This window comes from Rhopalosiphum padi, chromosome 3 (genome assembly GCF_020882245.1).
Source record: "Rhopalosiphum padi isolate XX-2018 chromosome 3, ASM2088224v1, whole genome shotgun sequence".
NCBI classification, from domain to species: domain Eukaryota; kingdom Metazoa; phylum Arthropoda; class Insecta; order Hemiptera; family Aphididae; genus Rhopalosiphum; species Rhopalosiphum padi.
In genome coordinates this window covers 51,616,755-51,630,064 of record NC_083599.1, presented here as the reverse complement: position 1 = coordinate 51,630,064, position 13,310 = coordinate 51,616,755, and the positions used below count along the sequence as shown (strand labels likewise).

Genomic DNA, 13,310 nt, shown 5'->3' with positions numbered 1-13,310 from the left:
ATACATAACATTTGTCTGATTATATCTGTACTGATGTCATTTTTATAAAATAGTTGAGCCATAAGTAGCTTAGTAGCCTTTACAACATAATGTTCACTACGCTTTAAAATATTTTGAGGTACAAGAAAATTAAATTTGTTAGTTACTTCGTATAAACCTGTGAGGCTGTGAACCTTTCTTTAAGTCGGACGATTGCTGTATATGTAGTGGTACAGAAACTGTAACAAAGATTTTCTTCATTTATATCAAGCCTCCTATCTATAAAATACAAACTAAATCTATGCTACCAAACACATACATCAAAGACACAGAGTACGAAAACAAACGTTAACAATAAAATATAAACGGTTGACGGTTCTCATAATCGTATGATGACTGATGAGTGTTTACTTATTATTATTACTACATTATATAATCATATAATTTGTTGTGATTGGTGAGAGTTAACCCGTATGGTGTTTCCAGTATGTGTTCCTTTCGGACGAAATTGACTACAATATAATATCGAATAATTATTATTATTATTTACATTTCATGCTGATAAGGATTATTTTTTTTTTTATGTTATATTTTTGAATTTTGCTTGTATTTATTATATACAAAAAAAAGTTCATACAAATCTGAGGCCCCGTTCTACCCTTAGACCTTTTTTTGGAATAGACCTGAGTAATAATGAGTTATGACAATACATCATTAAAATGCGGCGTAAAAATCTTGTATAAGATATAAAAAATTGCCAAGGAATCGACCGTAGACATGTCTGTGCTCCCACCATTCGCTTAATAACCAATGGGAAAATTAATAATTTAGAATCTTAGATCATACAGGCGATCAAATTATAGGTGACTTTAAAAATAATTCTTCAATTCTGTTTCCCAGAATGAAAAAAAGGAGCTTAAGTAATATTGTTTAGAAAAAATGCAATTTATATTTTCAATATAAAAATAATTATTACATAATACTTATTTAACTGAACAAAATATATAACTACATTTGTAGAAAAACTATTTTACCCTTTAAGGGTATCAAAACTTCATTTTCGAGAAAAAAAGTGATTGTTATGAAGTTGGTATTGTGATTGCAGTTACAGTGGCAAAATCAGAACGAGCAATTGACAACATTTTCGATGACCAATAAGTGATAACAATAATTGTCGTTAATAAAACATTGGAACAGAAAATCAATGAAAGTATTCGTTAATAATAGTCGTCACTCAACAGTCATCACCAAGTCGGTAAAAAAATTTTAAATAAATTTCGTCAGTCAATCTAATAATCAACTTGTTTTGTTTTATCATCTATCAATACAATAATAATATTCTGCTGTACAAATTTTTGAATTGAAAAAAAAATAAAATAACAATTTATAACTATTGAAGTTTAACTCTGGGACAATTAACCGTCCCGAAACACTAGGTAAACACTCTGTAGGTATATCTGTTTTAAAAAAAAAATGTTTAATGTTCAGGCAAATGCCATCTAATAAATAATAACAGGTGACAATAGGTAATGACCAAAAATTAACAACAATTTGTAATTATAATATTATTTTTTTTATTCATTTCGATAGCTAAAAGGCCAAGTGTCGTAATCCACAAAAACATAATTTTACAAAAGGCACTTTAAACAAGATATTTACCAACATAATCGTTTTTTATCTGATTCGTTAATATTTTTTTACTACGAGTATGTGATATTTAGATAATTATTAATCTTATGAATTGAATGTTGGTAATAGTTATTTACATCATCAATTTAGCTGTATTTATGACCTAGTTGAGGCTTACGGCATTTGGCCACATAATAATAATAATTGCATTTTAAATGTTCATGGTAATGTATTGGGGGTACTACATTTGGCATTATATTACATTTTTATTATTCATTTGTATTTTTTTTTTTTATAACAGATCTTAAATAGTAAATTGAATTGTTTTAATTTAAACAAAGAGTTTCAATATACGATAAAAAAAAAACGTATCTTTTGATGGAAAATGTTAACAATACCTAAATAAAAAAAAAAACTATTAGCTGATATTAATAAAATACAGTAAACGGCAACGACATCCCGTAATCGTTATATCGCTTTTATATTTAATTGTTTTATCTTATTTATAAACTAGCGAATAATAATTTTTAATATTTTGATACGAATATATTCAGCTTATTTATATTAGAGCTACTAACAAAGACTGGTTTTTTCATCAACTTGTTTTAATAATAATTATTAATTTTTTTATTGAAATTTATGAATTTAATTTAATTTGGTTTATTTTCTTAGGTCAAAAATAACCTGATTTATTAATTTAAATTGTTTTAATTATTATTTGAAAAAATTATTTTATTTTGCTTAATATTTTTTTAAGTCGATGTAAAAATTACTATCTTAATAATAACCAAATAATCTTTTTTTACTTAATTATTTTGTTTTCTTAATGTATTGTTTGATTATTCAATAAGTGCATGTTAACTTACAGTAACTAAGTAAATTGTTTATAGATATATCGATTATTTATTTTGCTGTAACTCAAAAACGAATCATTATAAATATTTGAAATTTTCACCAGATGTTAATATTCGTGTTATCTATTTACGATTAAATGTTCAAAATATTTTGAATTTTTTAGCTATTTGCAGATAATTGAAATTTTCGATTTTTCTAAATTTTTTTCTTGAAATGCCGGTAAAAAAAAATTTGACTTTCCAAAAATTTTAAAATTTAATACAAGGCTCATTAAAATTTTTACTTATCGTAGTAAAAAAAAATTATAAATCGTTAGTCACAATTTTTGTTTATAAGCATTTAAAGTTCAAATGTTTACTAAATATATCAAAATCGCGAAAATTTGCAAGGAATAGAAAATTCATATAAAATGTTGTGTTTTTATACCTATAATATGGTTTCCATAAGTTTTCATTTAAATAACTGTAAAAAGGAATTCTAGCCTCAATATAGAAAACATTTTGCGAGCGTATGAAAATTAATTTTTTACGAAATCGCGTAAAATAACGATATATTACAATTTAAATATATCTAATAATATAATATATCTTAGTATCCTACTAATTATCCTTGACTGACAAATCATCTCCGTTCAAAATTGTTTTTCGTATACAATGATACCTATCATTTCATTCAAATTTAACACATCCATTATAATAGTGACCTACTCTCTCCATCTATACTATACAGGAGAGCGATACCCTCTTGCCCCCCCCATTTTTATACTTGAATTATTACACATAATACACATAATTAGTAATTACCTATATTTATTTAAATTTAAAACAATAGTAAAAAATATTTCATATATCTACGTATTTTACATATTAATAAATAATACAAAATGTATAATTTTTATTAGTTTCCTAATTTTAAATAGGCATTTAACTAAATATCTAGGTATGGATAGTTAAATAGCGTAAAAATTAGATTCTTTGACTATTTGCCTAAACATTTAGTAAAATCCCTGAATTAACTATGTTTTTGACATGTATAGTGTACATATTAAACTGCCAAACATTATAACTTTTTTGTTTTTACGTCAACACAAATTTAAATAAAATATAATATAATTTTACACATGTGTTTCAAATAGTTTCAATGAAACACATGTGTAGAAACGTAAAAATATGTGTTTGAAACTACATCTGTAGTAGATTACACAACCAGTTTTTCAAATTCTCTGTAAATTGACCTATAATAATATTATGAAATAAGTTTATCTGTTCGTCAGCTTTGTTTTCGATATCGTTCAGCAATTTGACTTATACATAATTTTTATAATTGTTGAGTTAAATTGTTTTTCCTGCCTTTATTATCTCCATTCTCTACTTATCTATACTTTAAATACTATATGAATTATAATTATTTATATCTAATACTAATATACTATTTGTTCGATAATTTGATTGCATGTTTCATAAACACACATTACTTCAATAACTATAATATCGTAGACAACTATATTTTGTATTTACATAACTTTGATTTTACATATTATTGAATACTAAACCGAAATTATTAATACGTATCTATTACAGTATGTCTACCTACGCTCTACTGTATATCTATTAATATTACGATTTACGATTATCCCTCATAATGATCAAAAGTTTAGTTATTTACTTAAACAAGCTATAAATTAATGGATATTTATAGAAAATATTTCAATATCTTAAAAAAGCAAAATTAATTTGAAATACTTCTATTGACGTTAAATGTTTATACCTACAGTTGTTTCGTCTTATAAGTATTTAGGGTAACATAATAATATAATGATAATATATTTATGTCACATACTCACGTTTATATAGCGTAATCATTCTTTTCGTAAAATGGACATTCAGTTCATAAAAAAAAAAAACGATCATACCGTGCTCAGGGTTTTTGAATACATAAAATGAATAATTTGCGTCCGTCACGTTAAAGGGATAAGTCTTTTTTAAACATCACGAAATGACTAAAAAAAAAAATGGACAACTTTTCATAAAATATATGTTCCAAATGATCGCATTGCATAATAATTAATTGCATTATATTATCTGGATATCCATTTGGGTTTTTTTTATAAGTACATCGGTAATTTGTACTAGCATAACAAGTTTTCTGTCAAAAAAAAAACTAATTAATTACCACTACACCTTTTTTAGGTCATTCATGATGCACCTGAGTAGTTAATATCATTATATGTTTCACATTGCTACTGTCCGGATTTTTTAGCTGATGAATCCGCAAATATATTGAGAACATTAGTTTAGATTAAAACTTTTAGAATGGAGAATAATAAATTTAGATATAAAGTGGTGTTAATACAGATACAGAGAAATAAGAAGAAATACGGAGACAATAATAAAATATAAATTTATATTTTGTAAAATAAGTCAGTTTGATTCAACATTAATAGATATAGCACGAGTGTAGACAAATAATTAGGCTCACGTGAAACAAAGTTGAAATATTTTAAGGACAAGGCTATTGTAATTATCAAAATGTTGGTAATAAAAATAACAATAAATCAACGTTCAGATAATAATATTAATTGTTTGATGTGATTATTTAATACCAATATATCTATTGCACAAAAACTTTAAAAATAAGTATATATATTTTTAATGATTACACATTGTATAATAAAATATTACAACTTTTACTTAATAAACCAACAATAAAAAATTTTAACGTAAGCGTTAAAAAAATCCATTTCACAAAAAAAAAATGGTTAAAATACTGTAATATATGGCTGGCTTCCTCCAGTCTAGATTTATTTAATTGATTTCTTATATAATAAGACAGCAGTACAGTATATAACATTAAACAAATATATGTATATGCACCAAACGCATCATCACTAAACTATAAATATTTGAAATTTTATACTTTACTAAATTTTAACGAAATTAATCATTTTCTGTTTTCAATACATTAAAAAATTGCAATAGTTACAATGCTCTTTTTTATTTATTTTACATTGACATGTTATAATTGGTTTTTTCTTTTTCTTTTTTTTGTTCGTCAGTTAATGTTTATCAGATAATAAAACGATTACTGGTTAGATATTGATTATCACAGACTTGGAATCTTTTAAAGCCAATGACTGATGTCGTCACAACGTTTATTGTTATTTGTGGTTGTAGATAGTAGGTACTATTTAGAAATTTTTTATATTGCTATAGAATAGTTATCTTTAATAATTTATTATTTTTAAATTAAAACCAACGATCTGATGTACTGATCGATCGTTAATTGCCATTCAGATCTCAATTATTTAAGAAATATAGACTTTGTTTTTATGTATTTTTGTAATATTCGTGTTTAGTTTTATTTGTAATTATGATGTCAAGGTCCTAAAATATGAAGTTGTTTCCGATATTTAATTATATTTTTAAAAACCAAAATTATGTAATTTTCGCAACAACTTTTTTTTCACATATTATTATGTCCAAAATGTTCTTATTTATTTATTTGAATACATTTACATTTATTAGACTGAAGTTGTTGAAAATCTTTGTGAAGATGCAGAAGGTGTGACAATATTTACAAAATATTTCATTTTTTTAGTATTATAAAATAAGTATTTAAAATTTAAATATTATGCTAAATTCAAGAAAATAAATTATTATTGTTTTAATCTGATTGATTTTGTTTTGCCTCCTGCTACTACTAATGAAAAATAGTTAAAATCCTGGATACGCCACTGATATTGTATCTACTAAGTACTAAGTAAATATTTTTATAAAAATGAGTTCCAATTAATTCACTTTAGAGACATGAAACTCACTGATGTTAACTTTAAAACAGTATCCAACTATTTGAGTAATTTCAAGTTTTTATGATACGATAGGTATATTATAAGGAAATATTATCTGGTATTGAAGTACAAGAGGATCATACCATTCTGAAATTATAGCTACAAATTTAAATAAAATAGTAAACACCTTACAACAATATTACACTACTTATTTAACACAAAAAAATGAAATATAATACTCTGAAATATATACTATACGGATAAAAATAAGTAACATGCTGTAGATGTTTTTAAGCTTTAGCAGATTATATTTATATGACGCCATTAGAATTTTATTAGATTAAAAAATTATTAATACTGAACATGAGTTATAATTAATCAATAGTTATCATTTTATTTCAAGATGTTTGTATTAAATTGTTGTCAATTTGTTGTTATTATACTGACGCATTAATCAAATTTAGAATGAAACTATTCATAATTACACTTAAAATAACTATAATAAATATATTGTACTTAACCAGTTTTATATCATATTTCCATTATTTTTAGTAAACATTTATTAAGTACCTATAAACGTGTGAATTTTTTATTTTTTTAATGACTGGTATTTACTTATAATCAAAAACATCTTTATAATTGTTTGGAAATTATTTCTGAATTTTAAATAATTATTATTATGTTATAATTTTTATAAAAAAGACGTATTTTTAAATGGAATAACGTACTTGAAAAGATAAAGTTTAAGTACCTTTTAAAACTTTTTTTTTCATAAATATTAGGTAAACAATGGTAAATAAACCTATATAAAATGTAAATTTTAAATTTAAATTAAATTTTTATTACATAGGTATTGCTAGAAGATGATACACAAATAAATAACAACTAACAAATATAAAGCAAATAAAAAATAGGTGCGCATAAAAATAAAACCATAACAAAATAAAATACTATCTTTCGTCATTATTCAGACTACATTTTATTTCATTAAAGATACCATCACACATATAATAATTAAAAAAACAGTCTTGAGTTTAATTTCCAATAAACTTTTGATATAATATACAACAAACCCGAATTTTATCGTTGGCTTTGATTACTTTACCTTTTACCTACTCAACTAACGAAAATATTTAATATCAAACGTAATAATGATAATCATAATAATAATAATATTAAGACTTGAGTTAAATGGTACATATTATAATATTCCAAAATATTTCACTATTTCAGGAAAAAACAAATAAGCATATATATATTACATATTATAATGAACATTATAATTTTTAATGTCAAATAATATAATACCTATAAACCATTTGTTAAATTTATCGTTTAACGAAAAGTTTTCTATTGCATGAAATGTATTCCATTTTGTTTTTACACCGAGAAATACGAAACAAATGTCAATAAGTAGATACAAACATTAATTTACTAACTTTCAAATTAAATATATAAAGTACCTATATATTGTATAATATATAGATACTGTTATTTCACTATGTAAAAATTCCAGTATATATTTCATGAAGAAGCATTCACTTCACACCTTTTTTTCTGTACTTTATTATAAGTGATGCAAAATGGTTTCGATTTCATGAAATGGATAAGATTTTATTAAAAACTCCTACTCTAATTTTATGAGGAAACTCGAATTATTATTTACTCTAAATAATCATTATCAATATTATCATATCATTGTATAACTCTCAGACCTTCATATATAGATATTTATTAAATTATTTATCTAATAATAACAGCACATAATTCGAACAAGTTTAAAATTTAAATATAACATAGTTCAGTTTATATTTTGTCACACACCTACCTAATTTCATATTTATTATAATATATTAAACTAATTTTAAGAACTAGAACTGTAAAACGGTTTTTTGTTACAGTATAAATAATTTAAAATATAATATTGTGCAAACTTTGACATAGTCAATAAACTTTTTAAAAGTACCTCAAGCTAAATGATAAAATTTGTCCATTTTTACAAATAACTAAATAACAAAAAAAAAAAAAAAATGGAATAGTTGAGAATACTTACATTTTGGTAAAGTATTTGTCAATTTAAATTTACAATGAATATCAGCATTTTATAATGTATGAAAAAGTATTTTCTCATAATATCTAATATAATATGCAATGAATATCTACTATATATTATATTTATGAAACACCTACCTGAAAGTTAATATTTAAATCAAATTTATATTTTGTATTTAATTTCATGATAGATTTTATATCATTTATTTAATTATACAAAATCAATGTTAAATTTCAATCGGAATATTACATAAATAGATTCACTATTTAAAATAGGGTTTATATAGTAACTATGAGTTTATTTGTTAGTGGCGTATTTTAATATTTAGATAGGTACATAATATTAAAACAGAATTTTTTTAATTATTATTAATATAATTGGTGATATTGATTCTTGAATGCTAATTATATTGGTATTGTAAATTTAATTTGTTTATTCCACAATAAATTATTTATTTATTAAGTTATATTATTTTTAAATTTCAGATAGAAATAATTGAAGATAATATTATTATCAACACTTAGCTCCCGGCGGCGATAGACCTATGAATATTTTGTTATTTTATAATCGGTTTCACAAACTGTAAGTATTAAAAAATACATAATATATTATTATCACCGACATGGAATATTAATTCAAATACATAGTTAAAGTTAAGGTCTAATAAATGTCGGAGACAGTTAAAAATATATGACTATAGCCTATAGGTAATTATAGCCAATGCGTTCGTATTACCGTTTCACTGCAGGCTATGTGTGAACCGTTATCGTTAGCCATGCACTCGGTTCGGCAACAGAACACGCCGCATTCCCAAGAAAATAGTATCCTCTGCATATCCATATTTGACAACTTGTAATAGTGGAACATGGTCTCGGAGGATGCACATAATTAATAGTCAGGATATTTTCTCATTGGCCAGAGTGTAGGTAGTACTTGACTATTTATTTTGTAATGCACACGAGTGCAAATAGGAAACGGTCAAACAATAATCGATAAAAAAAAAAATTCATAGTAAAAAATTATATATTGCGATATGTATAAAATTATACAATATTCTAATGCAACATCTGGTACAATTATGAAATATAGTGCTTTATAAAGTATCTACTACCTATTAGTAGGCTGAAAGTAATCATGAGTAAAGTAACAAAATATTATTAATGTAAGTATAACTATTTTGGAGACAAGCACCACTTAATGGGTAAATGGTAAAACAGCGAATTTCGTAACTATTTATTTTGTAATGCACACGAGTGCAAATAGGAAACGGTCAAACAATAATCGATAAAAAAAAAATTCATAGTAAAAAATTATATATTGCGATATGTATAAAATTATACAATATTCTAATGCAACATCTGGTACAATTATGAAATATAGTGCTTTATAAAGTATCTACTACCTATTAGTAGGCTGAAAGTAATCATGAGTAAAGTAACAAAATATATTAATGTAAGTATAACTATTTTGGAGACAAGCACCACTTAATGGGTAAATGGTAAAACAGCGAATTTCGTAACAATGTCACTAAATTAGTATTAACCCAAATACGACTACTGAGAAAGGACTTTATTAACTCTAAAGAGTATATGTATATACGATGACAATTAATTTATATTAAAATCCATTTGATGAATCTAATATTAATTTATACTTGAGGGATTTATGAGGATTATTTAACACAGGCCTATAAGTAGTTAACAAATAAATATACACCTGGGTTTGTTACTTTAAGAGAGGAGTAAATGTGATTATGTACAACATGTTTAATGGTTATATTAAATATTAGCAACTACAACTATTTTGTAATAATAAAATAGTATCAGTGCACAAAAGACTGAACCGCATAATCAATGCAAAATGTGATAGGTACTCATGGGAAATACAAATCAAGTTGAATTGATAAATTATATAGATTCTCATACTACCTGCTAACAGTGAACTGATAAAATAAAAATATATAAAACTACGAAAATTATACCAACATGGCAACGCAATTTTAATTTATCAACACCCTTTCGAAGGTCTTGGAAATATTAGCGTCGCGCGTCGGCTTTACTATATATATAGCTTAAGTATTTTTGTGTATTTGATATTAATATCTAAATTGAGGACAGATCGAAAATGGGTTACTGAATCCCAAGGGTTCGATGTTCGTCATAAAATGTAAAATAATATTTTCGATCACACCATATTTATACGTTCGTGTATAAAACTACCACTAGTTTTAACGAATCTATTTATTAGCAATAAGATACAGAGTGATTATTTTAATGATGAAAGTTCATTATACTTACCTAAAAGTATTGAAAATATTTCTATTTATTTTAATTTTTTGAAAAAAATTTAGATTTATACAACCCTATTATTTTGAAATAGGTATATGAATATTAAATATTTAAAAATGGCTTTTTTTACTAGGAAATATTATAAGCTTTAATAAGCGGAGTAGTAAACTTAACTTATTTATTCCTCTTTATCATTTGTAAATAAATTTTTAACATTTGTTTTTTCATTAGTTAGAACAAATTTATTAGTTATTTGATATATATTTTGTATTTATACATTTAAATTTTTTTATAAAAGTATTTTGTTAAATTTTAAAAATAATACCTAATAGTTGTTAAAACGTATAGGAGTGATAAATATGGAAAATATGTGAGAATTGAGTGTAATGTCTCAGATTTTGTAAAAAAAAAAATTCAAAAATAAACCATAAATGTTTAAAATAAAGAAGTGCGTTCTCTGTCAAAATAATCACTCTGTAAAGACAAACGACCCGCAGTTACATGCATATTTAAATGTAATGCTTATTTAGATTTTGACATAAAAACATGAATTTATAATAAAACATAACATTAATATCTGACATATTTGATATTAGATTTGATATAACTGTCAACCACGAAAACTTCATAACATAATGTATAACAGAGAGCGATAATAAGATTATAAAACAACTTGTTAAATGTTAATGAATGGGAATAATAAATAAATTTACATACATTTTGACACATAACATAGTTAGCGGAACACGGAAGTTATTGTATTACAATTATCTGCAGTTTTTATTCTTTGAAGTACCAACGGTTTTTGATATTTTAGGTACATATGCTTCAAAAATATCCTATAAATCACACTCAACTTGGGTGTGATTTATTCTAGGGGAGAAAATTGTCATTTTTTTTTTCTATGTACCTATCTAATGGTATTTGAGACTAATCAATTTATCGACCGATAATCAAAAGATATTACTTATACTAATCAATAAAAATTGCTGGAAAAAATTTTCCACTCAGCGCATTATCTATTGAAAGTTAGTTGGCGATAAAGCATATACACATGGCTTACCAATATTTAGCTTTTACTTTAATTATAATATAAACATATAGATCAATATAAATGTACTACAATGAAATTGTTTGTATTAAAATAACTGATATGTGAAATTTTAAAACTTGCTTATTCCATTTTACACGATTCTTAGTATAAACACGATTTTATATTATGAATTATTAAAAACTCGTAGAAATATTTTGAAATTGATAAAAATTCACCGTATTAGTATATGGTATAATTTATTGTAATAATTGTTTATAATTTAAATGTTGTGATTTCTTATTTGAATTAATGAGTTACATCATAACTCACGTCAAACTTTCAAAAATAGTACGTCTGGGTGTAATTAATGAATATCGTTCATTATATATTCTACCATAACGTACAGAATTTTTCTATTTTGAACTTTTATATTGAGTTATTTTACATTCCTTGAACCTAAGTAGGTTCACCATCGCCACACTTTTCTCATAATAATATTATACATTTAAGAAGGAAAGGTGTATCAATAGTGTAGCAAAAGTAATAAAGGGTAATAACGAAAGTGAAATGTATATGAAAAACCGAAGATTTTAGTGTAAAAGTAGGTGTTACCAAAGCTCAGTACCTAATGGCTAATGTACAGTAGAGCATGACTCAATGGCAAATATTTTTTCTACTATTGTTATAGTGCTACGGCTAACCATTTACATTATTTACAAAAATTTATAACGATAGACTATACCCAAATATTAATTAATAATATATTAAGTATACATAATACATATATATTATATAATTCTATAATTTGTATTAAATATTGAACACATTGTTACTAATAATTGATAAATAAAATTCTATTATCGGCTAGTTGATAGAGAGAATTTCATATTGTTATTTTTGAGATTTGTGTTTTAGTTTTTATTACTGAGAACTTTTAAATTATAATATTATTATAAATAGTTATTATGATAAGCATTTTATTTTTTAATTCAAAGTAGTTCATCGATTATTTTATAATTGTAACTTGAGTTCTTAAATTTACATAAATATACATACATGTATTTGAAAATTATTATTTAAAAAAATATCTTAATGTAACTTGATATTTGTACTTTTTAAACTCGTTATATTTATATTATTGTACCCTTTGTCTCTATGTAATCAAATAATATATTGTCTACTGAATAATACAGCTGTGATACAGCAATTACAATAAATGCTAAATAAATTTCAAATTAGATGGTATTAAGAATCACGACATTAATTTACCTATCAAGAAATGTTTACGATTAGTTTACAAACTAGCTATATCTATATGATATTACAGGGTTGAATAAATCAAAAACAATTTAGACAATTAATTTGAAAAGTTAAAATTGATTCATGCTAAAGAAATAAATTTACAATGTTCCAGTTTTATAAGGCGTTTTCTGATATTTTAATTGTACACTGGATACTTTGATTATTCGAATTATTTTTATTTTAGATTTTTGAAATAATATCACAAATAATTTAAATTATATATAAAATATCAAAAATAATATGTATTGTACTTAATTTATCATTATTGTCTCAATATAAAGAATAAATACAAAGAGTATTATAGTTTTTAAAACTTTCATAAAAACAATTTTAATAATTTTGTGGTGTTAATCCACATTTCACAATGTTTTATTAATTTTAATT

The 13,310-nt window shown here is 23.8% G+C and overlaps 1 protein-coding gene across 3 annotated transcripts in view; it reads right to left on the bottom strand.

The window, feature by feature from the left end:
- LOC132926451 (uncharacterized) overlaps positions 1 to 13,310 on the bottom strand; it is a 58,996-nt gene that overhangs the window by 5,166 nt on the left and 40,520 nt on the right. The window lies entirely within an intron of this gene.